The sequence below is a fragment of the Drosophila rhopaloa genome, unplaced genomic scaffold (assembly GCF_018152115.1).
Source record: "Drosophila rhopaloa isolate 14029-0021.01 unplaced genomic scaffold, ASM1815211v1 contig_155, whole genome shotgun sequence".
Classification (NCBI taxonomy): Eukaryota; Metazoa; Arthropoda; class Insecta; order Diptera; family Drosophilidae; genus Drosophila; species Drosophila rhopaloa.
The window spans coordinates 1,184,568-1,210,671 of record NW_025335034.1 but is presented as its reverse complement, the minus strand read 5'-3'; the positions used below and the strand labels follow the sequence as shown (position 1 = coordinate 1,210,671).

The 26,104-nt window shown below is 39.8% G+C and overlaps 1 long non-coding RNA gene across 1 annotated transcript in view; it reads left to right on the top strand.

The window, feature by feature from the left end:
• LOC123037234 overlaps window positions 1–26,104 on the top strand; it is a 110,933-nt gene that overhangs the window by 58,124 nt on the left and 26,705 nt on the right. Inside the window, exon 4 of the long non-coding RNA XR_006417423.1 lies at window positions 18,432–18,469. This is a non-coding gene — a long non-coding RNA (uncharacterized LOC123037234). The remainder of the gene's footprint in view (window positions 1–18,431; window positions 18,470–26,104) is intronic.

Sequence of the window (26,104 nt, the reverse complement as noted above, 5' to 3'; positions counted from 1 at the left end):
CACATTCATTTCACTTTAAATCTCAGCCAGAACTAATTTTATATTTTTTCTCCAGTTTTTTCGGTGACTTTTTTCGTTCTGCTTATTTCTGTGGGGAATTGGAGGATTAAATGAAAAGGATTTTAGTCTGACTTGAGGGTTTTTCTTCGTTCGGACCTCGCTGTTTAATGGATTTTTATAGTCAAGACACCAGCTGCATTTGCATATTATGATCTTGTTTCGAAGAAGGAGGGTGCAATTATAATTATGTACAATGTAATGAGATGCTTTCTATGTTTTTGCTTTAAGAATTCACTTTACTTGAAAATATTAGTGAATTATGCAAAAGGGTAGCTTGTATTGTTGGTTATAAAAACTTTTAAAAGCACATTTATATTCAACAATTAAATCTTATAATATTATTTGGAATAAAAAATCAACTTCATTCGTTTCGACAAGTGTTCACTACATTAATTGTGTATTTTTATTAAATTTAACATACAAGATAAATAGAAACAATAAAATATATGAATTTACAAATTACACTGCCATTTAATCTATACCATTTTTCATTCAATTTCAGGTAAATACGACCTAGCCATTCTGAACCATTTAAGCTGCCCTAAGTATATTCAATATTTTGGTTACTTAACACGAAGCAAAGTAGAGAACGAAGGAGGTAAGGTAAACAATAAGCGCGAAACCCATGAATTTTATTTAGTGTGTTTATGAAAATGGCCAACAATCAGACAGAAACGATAACAAAGCGGGACAGAGCGATCCGGCAGCAGCTTTTCCCAAATGCTCCTGGCCCTGTAACTCTCCTGTAGTGTTCTCAACAGGAATGCACGATAAAATGAAATACACCCCATCAATATAAACGACAGTTACAGCAACAGCAGCCACACATGAATCACGTCCTGAGCGGTTTCAGACCAAGTTCCCAAAAAGGCCAACACAACAAAACAAATGAAAAAGTCTGTACAAATAATGCAGCCATTTTGGATAACAATGGAAGCTAACAAAGAACAAACAACAACATCGCTCGATAGGAAAACAGCGACAAGAAACAGGAAAAACAAAAAGAAAATACGCTCGAAAAGGTGGAATCGGAATTCGATTTAAGCGTTCAGTGACTCCTATTACCGCCCCTCCCCCGCGCAGCTTTGCTACATTTATCAAAGTCCCAAAATGCCAGCGCCCACAGCAACAACAAAGCCAAGAAAATAAAAAGAAAACACAAGAATGTCACATTCGAATTGAATTTAAATGAGTTTTGTGCTCGACGAAGGCCCAGTGGGAAAGGGAGGGAAGGTGAAGGGGAAGGGAACGGACCGACCGACCCGATCCGATCCGATTCGGGGCAGAACCAAACCCAGAACCACAATTCGATAAAACTCCCAGAAATTATGCCGCCATGCCAAAGGCAACGGCAAAGGCAAAGCTCCAGGGCCATTAGTCTGCTCAGAGGTCTTTCCCTCCATTCGATTTCGTTTTTTTCCCATTTCTTGGGGCAGTCGACGTCACAGCAATGGCCGCACAGTGGGCACAATAAGTGGAAACGGAAAAGGGAATTCTTACCTGCACTTTAAGTTTTCTGAAATACTGATAAGCTATCAGTATTTTGGCAAAGGGAAGTGGAATTTATCTTTTTTTCAGTTGAGTTCATTATTTATAAACAGTAGTTCCTTAAACTCCATAAAGAAAAAAAGACTACTTGCTATTAAAAAACACCAAGATTGTCTTAACTTATAACATAACTAGGCCGCCGCCCGAAAACCGAAAGTTAAGCCATAGTTTTGTAAAGGTGCGTAAACGAATATTCGACCTTTTCAGGAGTAGAACAAGTGTAGAAATAAATACTTAAAAGTCTCTCAAAACAATTATTAAAGATTCGGTAATAAAATCACTGAAGATCTATTGTGAAAGAAACATTTGCTCACACAATCTGAGCGATATACACTTTGTTTAAGTGTGAAAGTATTACCAAAAAATGTATTAGTTTTTATTTACCACCTTTCCTTGATAGCATAAGGTTTTACCCTTCCCTCATGATTTGTGTTTAAACAAATTATTTAATCTTTGACAAAAAAATTTTTAAAATTAAATCAATTTTATAGACCAATCGTATTTACTTTTATATTTACAGTCAGACTTTTAAAGATCTAAAATATTATTTAAAATTACAGGAAAATTGTGTTTAAGCAATATAAACTTTTCATATGTTACAAAAACATACTTTAGTCATAAGGATAAGTTTTTATGTTTACTTTTTGTCCATGTCCTGCCATTCAGAACCCATGGTGCGGTGACAATGTGACTACGTAACACTCATGGCCTGCATTATTAGCATTTACACTTGGCTCGTCTATCGATCGACGCGATCGGAGCGACTTGACTTGGCCTGTGCGGCGATCGTTTTAATTTAGTCCAATCAGAGCCAATAGAATTAATTACGAGGCTAAGACACGGATGGCGACGCCGCAATTAGATGTGCGTTCTGCCCCATAAACAACATGGCACACAGATACCGATGCTCCTCGCTCGCATCCGCACTGAGCCAAAAATCTGGCAACTAGGTCACGGGTGGGGTGGGGGGCGTTGGCAGTGACACATCGCCGGGCACATTACGCCGCTGATATAAATAAACACGCATACTTTAGGAGGCTGGCCCGCCCTTTTTGGGTCCGGAGGAGGATGGGGATGGGCATCTCATTCCGGCAACTCGCCTGCCAAATTGTGTGTATCCTTGTGCGTCGTGCGGATGTGACTCGGCTCGTGGATCCCATACACAAATGGCCCCATTCAACTTTCTTATAATGGGATCTCCTTCTGCCAATCCAAAAGTTACGCAGTTTGCCTTCAGCAGGCAGCGGCTCTGCCAGTCGATGTGGCCCACTGTCGAATGGGTCAGAGGAGGAGTATAATTTCGAGAGGGGACAGCGGATTCCACTGGGATTAAACAACCATGGACAAAAGACGGACATATTCATACATATTTGTGTATACCAGTATCTCAGGCGCACACACTCACGTATCTCTGGCCCATCTGAAAATGTATATTTATATTTTTGGCATTCCCCGATGAGGGGGAGAAAGCATATTCGGGCAAACATATACATTCAATGTATGACATCAAAGCATGCTAATGAACACAACTGTCGTGGTCGTAATTTAGGGGACCACGAGCTTGCCTCTGACACCGAAAAAGCAGTTTTCATCTAATTCAACAAGTCTTTATTATAGAAATATTTAAAAGGCATCGCTTAAATTAGAATGTTAATATCGAATGGGCAAGGAATGAATGTATTAATGATAAAAGTATTTTACATTTTCTGAGTGTTGACCCTTTCCTATCTTGTTTGTATATTTTGTAACAAGTCTTACTGTGTCACTAATGTGTTTGTCTTGTTTTCAGCATAAACAATATTAACAAAATACTTTGTGCGCAATAACAAATACATTCTATAAATATTGATGAATAATTTCACTTTCAAAGCCACCTTTTTGGCAATGAATAATGGCAATAATTGTTCCATCCGCCATTCCCGCTCCAAAACTCTGGAGGGGCACTCCTCCATCGACGTCACTTGAGCCGCATTCCTCGGACCGCCCAAGAGCAACAGCGACAAGTGGGCAAACAGAAAAGTGCGGTGGCAACACCTAAAATGAGTTAATGGCCGCATTTATTGCCAAACTGCTATAATAAACAATTTGTTGGGCATTTAACGAATTTTACTACCGCCAACAAAAGCCGACGGTGGGCAGGGCCAGACGAGGGGGGGAAGTGGGCCAAATGCGAGTGGCCATAAAAATGTTTATGATGGATTATGCTCCGCTACCGCAGCCACGCTCATCACTCACTTAATGTTTTACGACACTTTCCATGTGGGACACGTTGGGGCAGGTCCTCGTCTTCGTCTTCTTTTTCGGCGGGGCAGAAAGGGAAGACCTGGTCAATGTCAAGGTGAAAAGTGTGGCCCATAAAGCGGCCATAAAGGTGCCGCAGATTGATTTAGACCGCCGCGCAGATGAGCAGGTTGACTGGCGAGTGGGGGATTGACTGGGGCAAACGCATATTAAAATTTTACGGTCAGTTGTAGACGACTGCCAGACACCTAGACACACTTCGGCACTCGCACACATGCGACAGTAAAAATAAAGCATTATTATGGCCGCCATTAAACTCAAGTCGCTCCCGGAAGCTGTATCTCAGTATCAGTCTCAGTCTCAGTTTCAGTTTCAGTACGTCTCCATTTCCGAGGCGTGGGCCAAAGACGCACTGGCCTTGCCCAGGGTCTTTGGACTTGGTGTTTTCCTGGTCTTCGCAGAGTCTGGTTCCCGTCCCCATAAAAGTGGGGCGCGAGACTAGCACGCGAGTCGGCCACGCCCCCCAACACCCCACCAACACCCCCTTCGTGGAAAGGCGCGTCTTGCGGCTGCGTTTTTATGAATGAAAGCACTGCCTGCCGCTTTGCCCCTCGCTTTTTGTTGCTTTTTTAGCGGCATTTTATTGGCTTAATGCCGCATTTTGCACCACTGTCAAGGCAGACAACACTTGCACAGCAATTCCGACATTGTTCTTACAGCTTCTTCAGAATTCTCAAAAGTTACGTTTATTGCCGGGCAAATGAATCAGAATAACCTAGTCAAAAGTATTGTGTTAACTAGGGAGCTCAAAAAAGAGTAAACACTTCGTTGAATTAACCTTTTTATAATTTTGTTTATATCAGCATTAAATGATATGATGAAATATTGTTTTTAGGCTATACAATTCAAACATTTTTACAAATACGTTTTATTATTTCTGCGGTTTTGCACTATTAAATGATTCAAATTCTATTCATATCGTTCAATGTAATTGGTTGTATTTATCACTCGCTTTTTATATAAAAAATATTTCTAGTGAAACGCAAGAGCGCGAAATTTAATTGTTGAATTCTAAGTGACTATCTATTAAAAATTAGATTTCAGTACTAAATGACACTAGTTGGGGAGCTACATAAGCTCATTTATAGCTTTCCAAACACTTAAAAATAATAATGGCCATATTTTTTAAACTTATAACCATATTAATTTCTTTAAAAATTTTTGTACACTTCTACAAAAAATACAAGTTTTAATTAAAGCAAATCTAAAACGGCAATTCAATACTTTTCAATAAAATTACTGATCATATGTCAGCAACAAGCTTGAAGCTTGCTCAATGTATTCAAGTTAATCGTTAAAGCATGCCATTAAAAAGGTAGTTTTAAAGAACCACATCTAAAAACTCAAATTCTTTTGATGATAAATTTATGAATTACATTACTCTACCAGTTTGTGGCAACCCAGCAATTGAATATTCCACTGGCGCTCTCGAACTGCGGACGCCATTTAACACCTGCAAATGCCCGAGTCCGTATGCCCACGTTTTGAATTCCACGTCGAGCACTTTGTCGAGATACGCTTACCAACCTGCGACCAATGACATGGCTGTCAGTCGTTAGCCGGCAGAATTCCCTGCCATGTTTTGGACCCGCTTCGTGGCTCCCTGGAACTTCGGCCGCCGCTCATATCGCAACTAATCAAATGCCAAAACACGTTTTCAGCGACTGCTTATCGTGGGCATGGCCAGACAAAAAGGCAGGGACAAAGACAAAGCCAAAGACGGGGGCCACGTGAATTAGCATATTGTCAACAACTGGCGGCGGGCGCTTCGGATATCAGGGGCATTTGTATAAATATGATTGATTTATGGGACGTTTTTCGACAGCATTATGCGGACGTGTCACGCATATGGCTGAAATCAAGTTTGGCTTTTGGGCAAGAAGGAAACAGCTTAAATTAGTCAGAGACCGGGATTTGGCAGATGCCCAAGCAAAAAGAGATTTCACAGAAATTTGCATTGTCATTTTCCCGTGTTAAAGATTGCAACCAAGTTTTAACTACAGTCTAATAAACTGGTTTGCAGAGCAGAAAAAATCATCTAGAAAAAATACAGCAGATGCCGACTGCGCATGAGCTCCGATTTTCAGGGGTAACATAGCGCAGAAATCGTTGACAAAAATTGACGCCAACCTAAAAGATAAATTCACCCACACAAATGCAAGAGCAGCTGAACGTCACACAGATACAAAGTCAGAAGGCGAGGCCATATTTATTTCTGCGGCAGCCATCAATGTTGCCATCTCAGTCGCACCTGAAGGGGGAAATAAGATAGAATGTATACAATAAACAATATATTTTATACGGGTACATATTAACGAAAACTATTTTGTTTGTCATTTTACAATTTAAAATTTGGTTTGTCAGCTTAACCGTAAGAAAATCGCCTAAATAATATATTTTCAGACGGCCATGCGTTTTGTGTGAGCGAGAGGACTAGTTCAACGTTATGCTTATCTCTTTCACTCTTGTGCACTCACACACTGAAAATCCAAGGGTTGTAAGTGTGCGTTAGTGTATCACACTAGGCTGGCGACCTCTGGTGGGAGAGACTGCAAAGTTGCAGCTGCGCAAGCAAGCCAAGAGAGGGCACCAGCGCAAGGGGTTTGCGTACTAGCTAAAACTACCCAGAAGGGGAATTTTTCAAAATAATTTTTAATTAAGAAAACCAAGCAACTAAACCAAGAGTCTTAAATTTTATAATATTATAAATATGTATAATTGTTTTTAAAAGATTGTAAATTTTGTATTTAATTCTAACATAAATAGTATAAGTTTTAAAATATTGTCTACAGTGGAAAAATGTACTTGTTTCCCCTTTCAAAGTCCCAACTTTGCAGCCCCGATTTTCTGTTCAATTTCGAAAAAGTAAGCTCAAAGCTCGGCCTTTTTGGGGCGTCGCTTATGTACTAGTGAGCTTATTTTCTGCACATTTGAGGCCACCACGTCAATATATGTAATTGGGCCTGGGCCTGCCAACAACATCCCTCGATGCCGGCGAGATAAAAATCAATATAAATATATGTGCTGGGCGGACAGGCGCTGTTTATATACCTTACGCCCTAGCGAATACATACAATATTTGCGCACACTTAATGAGGAAATTTATGCGTTTTGCAAAGGATTATGGCGCAGAAAATTTCATTAATTTCATTTAATATTCGCAATAAAACGGCAAACGACCGGCCGCCGAGCCAATTTGCATTTGAACTGCTTTGAAGAGGCAGCAAACTTTAAATCAATTTAAGTCCGCAGCTTACTTTTACAGCATTCCACCTGCCACGCCCTGATCCCGATATATATGTATGGTTTTTGCATACACCCCGTACTTGCCGGTTTCATTTAGCGCATTTTAATCGAGCCATCGAACGGCATATTAATTTCAATTTTCGGCATAAACTTCACGCTTTACGGCGACAATGGTGGGCGGGGGGAGGGGCGGACTGACAGGTGCCTCTTAATGGCCCCGCCTTATCGCGAACCTGTTGGCAGAGCACTCCGCTAAAGGACGTCCTGCAGTCGCCATTCGCTATCGCCGACGTATAATGCAAGTTCGATTCTGACTGACTCAGATCGTAAATTGAATGGTAATACTCGTTTTTTTACCGAGCCTTGGTAAATTACCCAATTATATTTCAAAAGCGATTTCGAAATCATTTTTTCATCGCCAAGTGTCAGGCAAAAGCTGAAAAACGGTTATTTAATTGTTATAATTTGTATTTTAAACGCAACAATGGCGACGTTAAGTGTTGTAGCTGCCTAATTTCGGCTAATGACAATGACAACTCGCATTTATTTGCGTAAAGTGCGTCATGTTTATTTTAAACAAACATAAATTCGGTCAGCGTAACCTTTTTTAATACAAATTATTATTAATGTTAATTGTTAATAAAAAACGTTTGACAAGACAATTTGAATTATTTTAAAGTTAAATAAACTTTGTAATCGATTTCTAATGAACTGAGCAATAGCTTCATTAATTAAAGCAATGTGAATCTAATAGCTTTTATTTTAATTATTGTTGTTCTGACTTAATTTGTACTTTATTGAAGGGCAATTCTTTACTCCTTAAACCTGAAAATAAGTACAAGTACATTTTATACGGAATTTAATCAAAAAATCATTTAAACACATTGTTCAAGTAAAAAAAAGTTGGTTTTTAATATTTAGATACTCTTTAAGCTATTACTTGCATCTGTTACTAATCCGAAATTATAAAAAATATGTTTTTAAGACTTTTTCAATTTAATTTATCATCAATGACAATAAGATCCTTTTTTTCCCTACATTTTTCATTATTTCAACTAAAATACGAACAGCGAACACAATTTATTTTATCATTGCATTTTTTATTATTCACAACAAACGTTAAAAACATTTTCCTAAATTGTGTACTTTCGAAATGCTTAACACATTAAAATGACGTCCTCAAATAAATAACTTAAGCATTTATTTAAAATTTTATTGGTATAGTTGCTTTCACATAACTCAAGTGGACAATCAAACTTTAATCCGATTTACTCAGTAAGCCATAAAACTTGTTTCTTCCCGAAATGGAATTCAAAAACGTTGTCGCCGCACTTTTGGTCCATGTTATGAACTGATTTTGAATAATACGCTCCTTAAAGTGCAATAACCAGTCGCGGCAACAAAGAAACTTTTGAGATGTTTAGGGTTTTGAAGTTTACGACTTTACTATTGCGGATAGAACTTTTCCCAGCTCAACTCCATTCTAGTGTTTTATTTGTGTCAACATATCTTTACAAGTTCGCGGAGAAAGAAAACATCGTAAATGTTTTTCCCACAGATTAAAAGGCGATAAAAAGTGGTTATTGTTCCGCTTCCTCGCATAAACTATTTGAATATCCAATTCGCCTTTTGCCCATATTTCGCACGTATTCCAACCTATGACGTTCGAATTGATTTGGGTATTATTCGAGTCTAGTGTGATTCGGTTTGCCGTCGCCATTTTCAATGTATGAGTTTCGAGGAGGAAGAGAGTGAGGCCAGATAGCATAAAGACTTCCAAGTAAATTGAATGCGTTCAGAATGTTAATTGTCTCGGGCCACTTTTGCATCTCGGGAACGAAAAACAGACATTTCGTCTGCTGTGTGGGGCTTCAATTAAAACGTTTTAAAATCTCCGGCATATTTTCATGGCCTGTCGAAGGAACGCATTAAAATGGGCGACGCAATGCGATGCGATGGGGCCTCGCACTCGAGTCTTGTTATAAGTACATCAGAGGGTCGAATCGGTCCGATACGGGACTCCCTCGATGTATATACTTGTATATCTGCGATATATCTCTTTCCCTGGACACCCATTGCTGGGATGTGTCCGCCATTGAAATTCAACACGCAAACTTGCTGCATTCAACTCCCAATCCCTCTCCTCTCCTGCTCGTTGATATTCCCGACATCGGAATAGGCATAAATATGCCACTCATATAGCACCATTTTTCATTTCGTTTCGTTTTGAAACAGTTTTATGTCTGGCCACCCCGCCCCGGGGAAAATCACTTCAGAATGAGCGATGTCTCTGATCTAATTGCAAGGGGGACGGGATGCCCAAGTCAACTTGAGACTCAAGTGGCCGGGCCCGAAAAACACAGAAGAAGACACCAATGCTGAAATTCGGCGGAAAACTGGTTTTTCAATATTTTCAAAACCATTCCGATGGCATTGTTGTTGCTGGTGGTCAGGTCTCCGGCCGTTCATTTTCATATTTCCAGCTCGTATTTTAGTAACTGAATTCCAAGCTGACAGTGACCTGCCCCGACTCCCGTCTCTTATCTTTTCCGAACAGCGTGACTTGAAAAATTCAAAATAAATAAATTATTTACTTTGTCTGTGGCTTTGTTTGGTGTTTTTTGTTATATTCTCCATTCGAAATCGGGTAAATATTTATGCCAGCCGAAAACCGAACTCAATCTGCGTCCTCATCATCGCCATATCTTGTGGCACAAATTTTACGATCCCGAAATTAACACATGTTCCGCTAACGTTAACAGATCGGAGCAATACCATGCCCCTTTCCTCTGGGGAGCTGCACCGGGGAATTTATGAAGCGGTTTGGTTCGCTTTCTGTCCCGCCTCGAAAGCATTGAATTTTAATATTTCTCTGGGCACTTCGGCCATTGGGAATGCACCGCATCCATTTCGGTTATCGCCCAGCCACTTTGGACGGTGCAGTAAATCAATCAGGCCGTTTACCACTTCTCCGAAGTCGAGTCCCCAACGATATCGCCGATATCCGATCGGGTCATGCATTTGATTTAAATATCTGGCCTGACATTTTTAAGCCGTTTTAGGGTTTCAAATTTGAATAAAAAATTCAATTCGATGGCTGTCGCTATGGTGAAATAAAATGAAATGGCCCAAACGATACATTTAATTGGATCTGTTCTTTTGTAATACTACAAATTAATTGCACCAAATATGTCTGATTAATATCATAATAATATTCATGTTACGTAATTTGATTTTAGTTTTACACTTGTCGCTATGGTAAAATTAAATTAAATTGTTTAAGCGATAAAATTAATTGGTGATATTCTAATATAATACAACGATAGAGTTTTAACAAATAGGTCTGATTGATATCATAAGAAATATATTCTGGTTCTAATATTTGATTTCAATGTTTTATATATATAATATAACATGGTAGGAAATCAATATAATTTTTTGTTTCAGTACAATCAATTTCTCACATCTTACAACCCCAATATCCGACCCTCCCTTCAATTATTTTTTTTGAATATTTTAAAAGGGTTTTTTTACAGAACATGCCATTTGCGAAACGAATGGCCAATGTTTACCATGTTTTTAAGCGATTTCTTGAAGGTCTAACCCCTGGACACGCCCTCGAAAGTAAAGGAGAAGGGGACTTTCAATTGAAGGCATTTCAAAGTGAACGGCATCCTGTGATTAAGTGGAATGAAAGTAAAACGCATTTCATAAATAGGTAAACAACAAAATGGGCGGATCTCGACGGATCCTTTGTTGCGGTTTATCTGATGAAGGGCCGATTTCCATGGGAGCAGCGGCAACTGTTGCCATTACAAGGATTAAACGGAACATTTACATGCCGGGGCTAAGGCCAAATCCACCCCAGAAGCGACCGCATCCTTCCGCCTTTCTTTTCGCCGTTCTCCGGAGCACCAGGTGAATGGGGTGGCCATTTCCAATATGGCAGCCCTCGGGGAAAGGGGCGCGGAAATGCTCCCAACTTTCACTTTCCGCGCAGAACGAACTCTGATTTTGATTTACGGCCTCTTCTTTTTACGATCCTGTGCCGAGAAATCGCAACAATTGTCATCTAGCTGCAACCCTTTGTCTGGCAACCTGACGAGCCGGAGACGGGGTTCCATTGAAGGGACCGAAGGGTCGGAGGACAATGCGGCTCAGCTGCCTGTTTGGCAGCATTTTCAAATCCATTTATGCCGCATATCATAAAAAATAATACAGAAATATGCGCCTTCGGTCCGTGCAAAAAGTTGTGTGTCTGTTTGGCTAAAACAAATTTTACGCCCCGCAATTTAAGACATTTTTGGGAAAGGGTCGCGCAGACGGCAGCCAGCGGTCGCAACTCGTTCGCGGCTGGGCACCTGATGCAGGTAAACTCGTCCTTTTGGCCCGGGAAACTTTCTCCGCTCATCGCCAGGTAGCAACCATCAAGTGAAATTGGAAAGTGTCCTCCGACTTAGCCGTCATTCGATTCACAATTTATTCGCCGCACGCGTAATTAAAAGTGCGTCGCTTGATGGACTTCCAATTTGGCGCAAATGAAGCCACCCACGGGCAATTACCGCCCTGCAATTACATTAACTTGGGCCAGACCCCATCCCGCTGGCTTGATGATGGCCATTATTAGGGGTCTTCGACTCGATTTAGTGGCCCAATCAACGGCGGCCACAGCCACACACATCTGCATATATGCATCCGTCCAGGCGGCAGGAGGAAATTGATCAATTGGGTAAAATTAAGGAGGCACTTTGGCGCGACCTCCTCCCACTTACTTTTCGGTGGGGTTTCGTGTCAACGTGCCATTGGATTCATCAATAAATAAGCCAAACTCTGGCCGAGGGACATGACTCCAGTTCGGTTGAGCTGAGTGCTGTACGACATAAGTTGGCTGATTAAATGCGACGTTGCCACATGGGGAAATTGCCAGCGAGGGAGCTTCAAATTGGGACCATAAGGGTTAGCGGAAATGGGGAAACTTTCATAATGATAATAGGGAATCGCTTGATAAACGTTTGAGCCTCTGACATCGTGCAAATTATGATAAAATCATTACGAAAATAATTTTATCACATCTGGTTTGGAAAATAATGCTATCTTAATTTTTACTTTCCGAATAATGGAGTACATATTACAATATTGCATATTAAATATTTTACTTATATATATTTAAAGTTTTCACATACATTTGGAATATGGAAATAAAACTAGACTGTGCTCATATCTTACATTAATAATATCCAACTCTTCCAAAATAGTATTATCCATAATTTGGATTTGGAATTTGTAGAATGTTAAACATTAATACCAAAGTTAAGAATCGACAGTTGTTTGAAAGTAAATAAAAATGTTATCTATTTATCAACATGGTAATTTAAAAATCAAAATAATTTATTAATTTAACACCTAAATTAGAAAGATTGTCAAAAAACAAAAGTGCATTCAATTTAAAGTAGTTAATTAAACCAATGTTTCAAAAAAAATATTTCAAATGAGTATTAGCAGAAATGTTATAGTTTAATCAAATTTGATATTATGATTGATGCAACCGACAAACAATCAGAATTGTATAATAGATCGCTTGAGACTTTTCCAATGTTCTATGAAATTCAACACTTTAAGCTGATTTTCATCGATGAATTCTTGGCAAGGAATCCATTTGGCAACTTTGGATGGTGAATTCCCCCAGTAACTTTCCTATCTCCTGCTCCTGAAAATAGTTTTGCCGTTTTGGTATCGTTCGCCATCATTGCTGTTCTGCCATCATCGTAAATTACACGAAAAGTATCTATCTTTAGTTGGCAATGCAGCAATTTTATTAAAATTCCAAAAACCCACCCGCCCTTCGGTTGGATCCTTGGAGCAGCCGCAGTTGCCCATGAATATATGTATGTAGTTCCACTTAGACTCCGGGCCTGAGTCTCCCAACTTGGTCTCCCAACTTGGACAAGGACGAAAGGAGGGATTCACCCTCCTGGCAGAGCCATCGCCATATTGCAGAAATTGTGTGGAGCAAATAGTTTCCCCTGCTGTCGTTGCTTTTATATAAACATGAGGCAAGATTAGATACAAATTACACGGCAGCTTCCCAAGGTGGGCAGCTCCTCATTCCCCGTTTGGCAATTTGCTCACCTTGCTGCTCCTTCTGCCGTCGTATCCATAAGTTACCAACCCAAAGTATCTCGAAGTCCGACAGCTGCAATAAGAGCAAAACTTTTGGGAGGCAAGCAAATGGCATTTCTGGGCCACACCCACTCCCCGCCCACTTGCCATTGCCACTCCTCCCAGCCAGTGTATTTTATTATTTATTTATTTCATATATTTTGCAGCGGCGGCGATTATAAAATGTAAGAAAAAGCGAGGAAGGAAAAAATATGGAAAACTATGTTCGTGTCCTTGGGGAGAAATTGGCTTACTCTCTGTTGGTGTTGAAAAATTTAGTTTTTCCCGACAGATATAACTTTAAAAAATATTAATTGGTTAGTTATGCTTTTGTTTCCTTTACAGATTTTTTAATTTGATCAATACATTTTGATTAATATCAGCCCTAACTTTAATAAAACTGACATCCTGTGATCCAAAAAGAAAGGGAGACTAACAAAATTATAATGTTTATAATGACTTAAGTTTACGGACGAAAAATACTTAATAAAATTGGAACTTCATTTTTTTGTATAGAATTTTTGTAATAAAAGGAAGGATTGGTTAGAGCAGAATTCTTTTTGAATTTATTTTATTTTATTTAGAAAGAGTAGAATGGCGGTCTTATTTTTTAGGAAGTACATTACAATTTTATGGTATTAATAGGATACATTCTCAGAACTTTAGAAGAAAGAACTCTAAAATAAATTCCCATTTAAAATTAAAATATGTATTTTTGTTTCATCGGCGTTTTTCTCGCCACATTTTTGGTTGAACTGTCCCGTTTTAAACTAGGTCCCTGGGTGCGCAGTTGGGTAATGGAGGTTCCAGAAGTAATTCATGTCTGCCGAATTCAAACTTTACTTATTTTCGCAAAAAAAGAGCGGAAAGTTGGTCCTTCTTTCCGTTCGTGATTTCCGGGTGGGGCAGGCGGTTTGGGAAAATAAAAGCAAAGTCAGCCGGAAAGTTTCAGGGCCCTCTGAGTGGGTGGGCGGATGTCGTTGCGGTTGTGTGTTTGCAGAGTTCAAGGGGGCGGGGAGGGACGGGGCGGCACGGGGACCGGAGCTGGGCCTCATTCGGTGGCACGTTTGCAAAATGGCCCGATGCGTGTCTGGAATACATTTTCTGGCTTGCCAAAAAGATGGCAGAACACAAGACCGAGTCACAACTTTGGCAATAGCCCCCTGCCCGGCCACTCCCCCGGTGCATTTGTACACATTGTCGGTTGTAATTCAACGTAAATTTATGTGAAATTGTTTGCCAAGCAGGGAACACGGAAAGCGGCATTTTGTGTTTTCTAAAATTTAATGTAGTTCGCCTGTGGCACACGGGGATGGGATGATGATGGCGATGGTGGAGTATCGGGGGTTCCTGTGCTTACGCCACAGAATTTCAAATTAGCAAACACACACGCACTCACCCGAGAGCCAACATTCCCATGGGTTGTGCAGGTTTGCTGGAGCCCTCATCGCAGGATCGAAGGACCTGGCGAAGGAACCCGAAACAGTTCCCAAAACCCAAAACCAGACTGACGAAGGGCTTAATGTTAATTGCGGCTTTTGTTTGGTTTTCCGTTCGATTAAGTTAATGGCGCCAGGCGGCGCGTCGTGTGTCGTTTCATTTTTGGCAAATGGAATTCACTTTAATCGGGCTCCATCTCGGAGCAAATAGTTGCTTATGGGGGACTTTACACCTGCTTAATACTTATGGTCTTTTAATTTGCTTAGGCTTATGATATTTAGTGCAGATGTTAATCAAGAAGTTTGCAATACATTGTCATTATAAAAATTTCATATGCCTCACCCTTTATCCTGAAATACTTAACTAAGAAGACTAAATAAATAGTTATTATTCTAACTGTTTCGATTACATTTTATAAAATCATATTTATTTATGTTCGAATATTATACAATCTAAATCTAATAGATGTAAATGTAAAACCGCTTCATAAGTATTTATCTTCTCAACATTTTTTAATAGTTTCTGAATATTTTTTGGATTAAAATTGGTTGCTCCCTAAAGTAGATGTTAATTATAAACTCAATTAAGCTGGCCAGTCCTACGCTCACATCCAAGGAAAAGGTTTTACGATGAACACTATTTACCAGTAGCATCCATCTTGATTCGTTGTTTATTTACTCCTCATTAATTGAATCATAATTAAGGAGATGGGTATACAGTGGAGCCCCGATCAAGAACATCCCAAGATCAGAGGAATCGGCAGAAGGGCAAATATTAAAACCGGAACAGCAACAAAAACTGTCAAGTTAAGCATCATAAAAAGTCGATTGTATTGACAATAATTTTCCGCATTAAACACACAAAGTTAATGCGCCAGAAGTTGCCGAGCGACTGTAGCTCGGGATGCAAGGTGGCGGCCCAGTTACACTTAGAAAAAGGGCTTTTTTCATGGTACTTGAATGATTTATTTTTCACATTTTATTTTTGAATTTCAAAGTTAATAAGTTCTGTCAGGTTATAGACCACTTAAACCATGACTGAGGGAGAAATGTACGGAAATGTCGAGATAAGTTTCTAATATATTTTTTCAAGTGTGGAGAAAAATGGAGAATGGGAGAAAGAGTGGGGAAAATGGAGGATCAGGACCGGAGAAAGCGGGGAAGCGAACTCGGAGCGCCTTAATGGAAGACTCCGATGCTCGTAAAAGTCAGCAGGTTAGGGTCTTTAAGAGGAGCGAAGTGGAGCGGACTTTTTTCTCGAGTGCACCGCTGGGCACTTAACCAAACCGAAGGAATTTGTTTGTTTTCTTGGCCCCGCCCCCACGCCTCTCCAGCACGAGCATGTGCATCTGGCACACTTACCGCGCAATTAATGGCGCAATTAAATGTTTACTTTAGGCGCTTTCGAACCGCACATAAATGGCAGCCGTTCGCCGTCGCCGAGGGAGATCGAAATTGGAGAAATGGGGAAAAAGGGGTTCCAATCGGGGGAATGAGCCTTATCAGAGGTGGGTTCCTAGAAAACTCAGGTGAACGAACAGGTGAGCAGAACAGAAACCGCGCCTTTTCACGCGCTCATTTAAGAATCGGTATTTGATATCTGATACTCCTTTTGTTTGCCTGAGTATTTTTAGCTCGTTCCGTTTCACACTTTTAAAAAACGATTTTGCATAGAAATCGCACAGTTAACATTAAAATTAGTCTGCTAATGCGATTGCGTCAGGTAATCTACAAATTGTTTTAGAAGATCTGCTATATGCATATAAATTTTAATTTGGCCTGTCACTTTGTCGAATATTTTTCGTTTCGGGTTTCAACGACCTAATTATCATAAAAACAAAACCGAAGAGAGAATCTTGTCTGTTTTTAAATTTTGATAATATATTATATATTCAAAATATTATGCAAGGAAGAAGTAATTTACTTACAAATATTGTTCTCTACATTTAAATTTTAAATAGAAGCTCGTAAGTTTACATCACCCCATACAAATATCTTTCCATTCTTATTTTAGCGATAGAAATCTATTAAATTGAGTTGTGTTTGGACTTAGTCTGTTTTATATCAGTTGAAATACCTTTAAAAATTAGTGACCATTACTAAATTACAACAAATTTAATATATTATAAGCTAATTCCAATCCCCAGAACAATATAATTTTAGTTTTAAAACTAAGCTTTCAAAAATGTTTCTATTTTAAACGGTCCCACGGTATATTTTTTAATTTTCTTACTACTATATGTCATAAAAATACATTTTTAATTTAAAAATACATTATTTATATTGGCATTGACAATAGCTTCTGTTAGGTTTAATGTCTTTTTATTGCTAGATTAAAAACAATTATAATTTTAGATATCTGAGACTTTTTAACTAAAAATATCAAAGGTAAAAGGCACGGCTCACCATTCATTTAAAGCCGAAATGTCCTTAATAGAAGGATTTTCAATTGCTTGTAGAATTTCCAGAGATTCTAGCTCAACCGCCCGTGGGCCGTAAAACAATTTGTTGCAAAATTCAGCAAACAGCCAGAAAAGTGCCCCATAAAAATATTAATCCTTCCGCCGCGTGGCCGGGCGAGGAAAATGGAAATGGAAATGGGAAAACAAACCCCTACACATGTTCCTCCTTGGGCGAGACTCTCGCTTTCGTTTTTAGGGACCATAAAGCAGTTTTAATGGCCGTCGCAGTGCCTTGAATTTGCTGCCGCCTTCGTATCTTAGTACCTCGGTATCTTGGTATCTCGGTGTCTGTGTGGGCGCAGCACCGCAAATAGAGTGAAAATCTAAAAAATCACAAATCGTTCGGGATGGTCGGGTTCCGTTCTGTTCTTTTCGTTTGGGATCGCTTCGTTTCGGTTCCGTTCTGCTACGTCAAAGAGTTGCAATTACAAAATGTTTAATTGCCGGCAGCGAATGTTCAAGGAAAAAGCGAAAGTGGCCTCGCCAAACGCCGCGGGCGAGGAAAGAGTTGACTTAATGGCACTTAAAAGGCCATAAAATCCTGAATTATGATTTCGAGGTCGCAAAAAATAAGCCCCTATATTGGCAACCCCCGATTTCCAGCGTGACGTGAGTGTTTTGGCTATTCTTGGCCGGCCGGCATACAATCTAGGGGCTAAGGCTAATGACGCATCCTATCCGCCGGGAATGGAGTGGAGTGGAATCGCCTCCGCAGGAATTCGAAAATGACGCCTGTCACTGGACTGCTTATTTATGGCAATTTCGAATGTCTTATGGGCGACTGCATTTAAATATTCGGAACGCTGTGGTCACTCGACAATCGCAATCCCAGACCCAATCCCAAGCCCATTTCCCCCGGTTGTCTGATTTTTTTCCCTCGTTGTCTGTCATGCCAAGTGCACGTTTAGCTTGTTTGTTTATATACATACTATATATGACTGTGAGCTGTTTCCCTTGTTGTTTTTTAAATTAAATATCACGAGTGGCATGTAGACAGAACAAAGAATGCATAAATTACCCCACCCTCCGGCGGGGCTGCCTAAAAATCTCCGCCTTCGAGTTATTGAAATTGATGCCAGTCCCGTCCCTCGGGTTCATTGCGCCTTATCGGCCAAAGTCTTGCTGGAAATAAGTGCATTAATTGACAATTTTCAATTCGAATAATTTTACAGCCATGCGAAGATTTTTAATTCCGTCTCTCCGTCTTTCTTTGCAGTTCTTCGAGGGACTCGCAGATGGATACTCTGGGCACTTGTAAGTAATGCCAATTGATACAAACAGCCGATAAGTAATCGCTTTATTAGCCATCTGAATATGGGAACCAAGCCAGCGTTTTATTGATTTTCATTAAGATTTGACGGCGTCGTAAAGAAGGCGAACCTATGTGGACTGTCCCCTTAGAATAATCACCATAATCATGATTGTATTTAGCAAAGACTTGGTTCCAGAGAAGGTATTTTAAATGAAACCTAGGGAAGGTTTTTATTTTCTCATCCGATTAGTTTTTAAGGGAAAAGAAGCCGAATTAGCATTCCTCTGCAGAATAAGAACAAAAGTCTACTTCTTTATTTTTGTACCTCTTCTAGAATTAAATGAAAATGATTATCTTGATATACATATACGATCTTTTTATAGATGCAGTAAACTTATTCACACCTTTCCTAATTAATGGTTTTACCAACATGGTAAATTATAGCTTTGCGCTGTTATGAAGGCGTTATAAATACAAATGTACGTATATACTTTATGTCCACTTGTTTGGAAAGCTAATGGAGCCTCAATCATTTTAAGGACAGGTGTATGGGACAAGTGGTATTTCGTTAGACATTCCGCCAATATCTTACTCACTTTGCTGGGATCGCATGGTTAGCGCTGTCGACTCATGAGTCGTAAATCAATTTTCGACAGGTTAAGACTCGCCCATAAATTCCACCAGCTATATTTATAGATAATGTGCTCCCAGCGCCAGAAAGAACCCAACCCGAATCCGATTCTCATTCGCAGTCCACCGCTTGTATTACTCCAACTCGAATCAAGACTTTATGGTCGCAACCGTAAATCGCCAATTTTATAGTTAATCGATGGCCATTTAGGCTCATAAGCCTCTCGTTGCATATTAATTTTGGGCAATATATACAGTAGGTGGGTCCCAGACGACAAGAAATTGATTTATTTGCTTTTAAAGACGTGTTTGGCCCACAGCTCCCCAGTTGCGAGATCGTAAAATTAATAAGGGATTAACATGCCATGATTGTGCCCGAAAAAGCCATGAGCCGGGAAATTACGCCAGAGGTTAAAGTTAAAGCCATCTCATTTTGCCGGCGGAACCGGCTGTAGATACAGATACAAAGGCACTCGTACAAAGATGAACGGAGCAGACGCACTGAAAGATACCGAAATCCGAAAACCCACCCCGAAAATCGAGAGCAATGACAGCATGTCCAAAATCAAATATGGCCGAATTAAATGTTCTCGCTCTCCGCTTTGCGCGCTCCTTCGCAGCGGCCATTGTTGCCATGGCAACGGGACAGCGAATGATGGTGAGGAAGGGGAAGGGGGGAGCAAAAGACAGAGAGGGAGAAAGAGAGAGAGAAACGGAGAACGAGAGCTGGGCATGCTCATAAATTCATTTGCTTGTTGTTGTCGAGCGAGTTTCGTATTTGGTTGCGTTATCTCCTTCGTTGCGGTTGTCCCCTCTTTCTCTCCATCTCCTTCTCCTGCTCTTTCTCTTCCTCATCCACCTCTCTATCAGCTTGGTGAGGTATCTCCAAGATACTTTGTATGCTCGACTTGAGCGCTGGTTGCCAGCTGAGGTTCAACGCCTTGGACACAGGCAACTTGGAGATACATTATACAAAAATCTGAAATTTTAAAGTATAAAGTTGCATAGTTGTATTCTTCTAGAAAATCTTTAAATCATATCAGACAATAATGCACGATCATGAGTTTTTAACTTATGACAGGAAAACTTCAAAATATTACGGAACTAATGGCATTATCTCTACGAAACGAAACTGATATAATTTTCATTGATGTTTCTAAGGCTCGTATAATATATAATACCATTAATATGAACAATTTAAAATTTGAACGTTTATATATATATTCTTTTCCTTTCCAAAATTTTACCAAAATAAACTACCCTAAGCCAGGGTATAAGTAAACAAGGAAGAAGTAAGGCCAGAAATAAATTATGAAAATCAACTTATGTTCGGCAACCATAAATTGAGTCATAGCCCTCCATATGCTCTTTATTGTTTATTTTAGGCCATCAATTACCTCAATTGTTTTCAACAAAAAATACCGAATGAATTATTGAATACAGTGAAGCCTATTTCTGATACAATTGCAAATTATTTGCAATACTATTCTTATAAGAAACCGAATTTCAACCCCGATTCCCTTTGAAATCGATTATGCGCACAAAATAGGTGCAGGTACAGCTGAGGCCCAATAGATGGCGCTCTACTGGTTTCACCCACTGGCCGTCAGTGTCGCTGGTAAAGCAAGGAAAATTTAAATGATGCAGTTATTTTACTCAATTTATTTATTATTAAACAATAAATATTATTAATAATAAAGTGTTTTATTTTTGAAATCTTGTGATTTTACTTGTTTAATGTTGGTATATATTTTTTTTAATCCCACTGATAAAAGGTTAATAAAGTGCTTATTTTTTGCATTCTTGTTAACTTAACTTGTTTAATAAAGGTATAATTTGTTCGATCCTACTGATATATTTTTCTTTTAATTTAGCTTATTCCTCTAAAACTTCTACAAATACTTATTTCTTCCAATTTACGTTTTTGAAAAACGTTTTTTTACATTAAAAAGTACATTTTAAATGATATAAGCTATTTTAATTTAACTTTTATTTGTGTATTGTTAAATGTGTATTGTTAAATATATAAAATTGTGATCAACAAATTTGTTTGAATCTTTAAAAAGGTGCAGAAATAAATTATACATTTCGGATCTGACAGATTTAAACACAAATCTCAATGTTTTGTTTAACTTATAACGCAAGCCAATCCTTGTTTTTCTTAGAAAAAATATTGTCTTTAAAATATTTTAACAGCTTAAATTGTCATTGTATATGCCAAATATTAATTATTTATTGTGTGTTGAAAAATACATGTTGCGGCCATATAAAGATTTTTAATGAGTATATTAAATGAGATTTTATGACAGAAAAAAATTTCTTTATGACCCATAAAAAATTAAATATATTATTATTTTGTTTTGTCTTTATTCAAATGAAATGCTTTTGTTTAAGATTGAATTTTAGAAAAATAACTAAGTAATACAATTGGAGAACTTGGCTCGAAATTTTAAAGAATATATATGGTGTTCCGTTTATTGTTCAGTTTGTGCTATCATCCATCAACATTGTTGCATAATCGTTGCCCCTTGGCGATGTTCAAGTCAGCTGTTCCATCCATCTGGTCCCAAAAGCAAAAGCAACAGGTTGCGTGCCGCGAAACTTTCCCATCCATTTAGTAAAATTCGTAAAAGTGCGTTATATCATTTTTAATTGTATATTTATTAAATTCTTCAATAACAATGTGGTATTTATAAGACTAACAGTGTTAAGGTAAATAAGTAAATCACAATGTGTTCCGTATTCAACAGTTTTAACAGTAAAGTGTTTCACATCCCGCGTTGCTCGTGCTTCCTCGTGTTACGTATACTGAAGGTATACCGGATAGGATACACTCAGGATACATTCAGTATACGTTTACGAGGTCGCACAGAATCACCATAATCCGAAAGTGCCAAACAGGATGCGTCGCTGCAGTTGCAGATGAAGATACAGATGAAACTAGATCCAGAGTTGAAGATATATTCTCGCGTAGATCCGTATCAGCCACGCGGCGTTGTTGACCCGACGATTGCACGGCCGCAACTGAAAGGAGCAGACAGGAACAGCAGCAAGGCAAGCCGGCATGTCCTCGTAATTGTCGTTTCCTTTCGGCCCGTTCGCTCGTGTCTCGCTCGCACTCGTGTGCCCGATTTTACAAGCGTTTTCCTCACTTCCGGTCGTCCTGTTCGGTGGTTGCTGCTGTCCGGGTTTTTTGGGCGGGGATGGGCCCGTGGAATCGAAAATGATTGCGATAACCTCAGACGTTTAGCCAGCACTTGTCACAGAAGACGTGTCCTTATCCCCGCTATGTGCATGTCCTTGGACCTGGAAAATATCAAAGAGAAAGAATGAAGAGAGAACAGTAAGTTCAAGAAGTTACGACAACGCACAAAGTTCCCAGATACCTCTCACATTAATATTCCCAGCCCCAGCCCCGACCTGAGCTCCGGCCCAACTATTTCGCCAATCGCGATAATCACCCTTTGTTGCCATCCATTACCCACCTGCCCCGTCCGCCAGGAGCTCCTACTTTCGCCCTCGAGCACGTCCTTTCGTTTAATCCCTAACAAGAAAGGGGCGGTCGGCCATCCAACCCAACTCACACAAAGTCTGGGAAATATTGTGGGTTCGGGAGGAGCGGAGAGAGGTTCGCAGCCAACCAGGCAACTTGCTGGCAATCTAATGCCCGAGATAAAATTCAAAATTTATAATATTGCACAGTTTGCCCGATATAAAACGTAAACTTATGGCTCTCGGGGAGTACGTGCCATATTTTTCTATGTGTATGTGCCCAAGTCTCAGCCACTATATATTTGCCTATGTCAGTGCCCTTGTGTATGTGTGTGTGAGAGTCCTGGCTCCTGCTCCTGCTCCTGGTCCTTCCCCTGCTCCTGATCCTGCCCAACCCTTGCCGGCAAAGAGTCATGAGCTCGTTATGCCTGCGAGATTTCATTTGTGCGCCGAGACAACCCCCGGAGACAGTGGGCCACTAACAAAGTTCCAGGTGTAAAAATACTTAAAGAAATATTTGAAAACCTATGCTAAGACTAAGAATCTACTAAAAAGTCATTGCCTTTTAAATTACTGTTTAGCTACACGAATTATATAGCTACAGCAGTACTTAAAATAATGTTTGTAACAATTTTAAAATTTTATAGCTATGAATAACAACGTGCTTTAGGTTATATTATTTGGTGATAAATAAAATATACATTTCTACCATATACGGTTTAATACAAGACTTTTGCCATCTATTTTACTTATTTTTAACTTGGCTAAATACACAAAAACGCTTACAGAGACATTATCAGTGACCCAATTTAAATGTTGTAATTATTTATAATGTGCAGTCATATTGTAAGCTTATTGTTTTTGTAGTACACAGATGTAAGTAAAACTTTCAGATTAAGTTTGATGAAAATTGAAAATATTTGTGTATAAACATGATGTGCTACATTAAAGAAATAAGTACATCCCTTTATTCCAGTTAAATACTGCATCGATTTGAGTGAAATTCAATATTATCGGCTCAAAACTTCCACATTTTCCTTATAATTTCTATAGACTAAATACCACTGTGCCTAGGCCCGTGTCTATATGTCTTTGCATACTTCGACCGGCAGTTTTCGGATGGGCTTGTCAGACGTGCGGGGAGGGTGATGTTGGGGCGCTGTTCGATGTGGGGGAGGGCGTACACACAAAACTGCCGTTACAACCATAAATATCATTTTTTTATTGGCACAACCCTAAATGGCGGCATTTGGCAAAGCAAATTCCAATGCAAAACGCCGACTCCCAGCGGACGGACAGTAAAGTGTACCAAACAGACGGGCATCCGCCCGCATAACGAGCAACGAGGGCGGACTTGGTCCGCTTGGACTCAGGTTTTTTGGGGATATTGAAGACATTCGGGAGCTGGAACTCCCCTAAGAATGTGCGACAATTTGGCGAGCCAACGAGCCGAGGGATGTTCGACCATTGCCAGAAATCCTTGTTCGCCAAATCGCCCGATATCAAGGTACGTGACTTTATGGCAAATCGTTGCCATCCCGTCCAAAGGTGCCAAACCGCTGGCTGGAGCTGCAGATGAGTCCTCGGCGGCATGTGGTGTTAAATGCACACTCCGCCGGGCGGGACAAAAAGACAGACAATGGAGTCGCAGGAGAACGGAAACAATTGCTCGGAATTACAGACGCCATTGCGCCATTGTTGCCAGCAGACGCATTCCACCTCCCACCTCTTTCCCTTGTGGTCGTACCTGCCCTGGACCACAAAAGGGAGCAGTCGTCACCATCAACGCTTTCAGTTGATTGTTTCCACGCTCCACAGCAGCCGCCCCCACATCCTGGTCCTCATCCCGAGCCACACCCACGCATAGAAACCCTGCACAATTCTAAACTTTTCAGGGAGCATTCGCATTCACCACCTCTGGGGCGTAGTTTCCAAATGAGTTTTCATTTCTTTTCCACCTTTTTTTGTCTTCTCAATTATTCTGCTCTGTTCTATTTCATTCTTTTCACTCCGTGGCGTATATTTCTTTATCGCCCATTGGGGATTATGTCTCAGAAATTGAAGTTTAATTTAGTTTTTAAATTTGTTTCACCTCGAATTGACTTTGCGGCGAGCACAAGAACGGAATGAGTACTGGTCTAGACTTTAAGAACTTGAGCTTTAAATTGTGGTTCCCTTAATAGAATGCAAATTGATTATGTAATTAAGAAATGTTATACAATTAGTGAGCTGATCTGAATTTGTGTTTGCTTTGTTTACAGCAGTAAAATTTGTTCAATTCACTAAAAATTAAGAAAGAATATTAAAGCTATTTATATTTGAACCATTTATCTTCAATCTTTACCATTTGCTATATGTTTTGTTTTAGTTTACTATATATTCTGATTTTCCCTTTCCTTTTCCCATGATCCTGATTCAAAACAATTCAATCCGAACTCTAATTTAAATTTCTGAATGTTCACGTTCAATGTCTGGCAAATGTGCTCGGTGCGGCTTTTATAAAATTCTCGAGTCGCAGCCGGTGGACAGAGCTGCTCGAAGTCAGGAGGAGGGTCTTTGGGTTTGGAGGAACCGGGCAATATTGCGTCAATGACTTGCAAACAAAATTAGAAAAGAAAACCGGAGCGGAGGGTAGCATATGCTGCTGAGTGCGCTCCGGCATCAAAATGACTACACAAACTTTTCAAATTAGATTTCACACCCAAACTAAACACGAGGCGATGGCGATGGCAACAGCCACGCCAGCGGAAAGTTCCAGTTCCGGGGGTGGAGGAGGAGTATGCCGGAGACAGAGACTGGAATCCAGACTGGGACCCAGTCTGAGGTTGAAGATGGCCACACGACACTTGCGCACAGAGTTCGCCACTGTGCTTTAGTTTATTTTGTTTTATTAAAACGACTAATGGGCGAGTGGAGTGGGTGGCGGGGTTAGGTGGTCGAATACAAAGCGACGCCCCGAAATGGACACAATTAGTGTGCAATTTATGCTCCATGGAGCAGCAGCTGCCATAACGATTGCCTCTTGTCTGAGCTGCAATTTGAATGGCCAAATTAGACGACCCAACCCCAAGCCCAGTGCCACAACTCGACTGTCTGTCTGCCGGCAATTTATGCATTCAAAGTCGAAGCAGCGGTGACCAAGGTTCAAGACGAGCTCGACAATTTGATAATTCACAAGGCCAGACCGGTGACATTAAATTTAATGTTCGGGGCGTTAGCCACACATGTAAATTCCCTGCATCTCCGGCATTTCTGCAGCTTCATTGCGGTGTGGGGCAATGGTCTAACGAAATAATCAAAAACAACCCCTGACACTAGCAAAAGAAAAGGCTGATAATTTGCAAAAATAAATCAAAGAACGCCATATTGCTTGGCCATCTTTGCTGCACATACAAAAAAACTAAAGAATGCCATTTGAAAGTTGTATGAAAAAGGGAGCCCTTTCTGGAATCTTAGATGAACACTTTCTGTAGTAGAATGAAACTATGTTTAAAATATAGATTTGTTAATTGTAA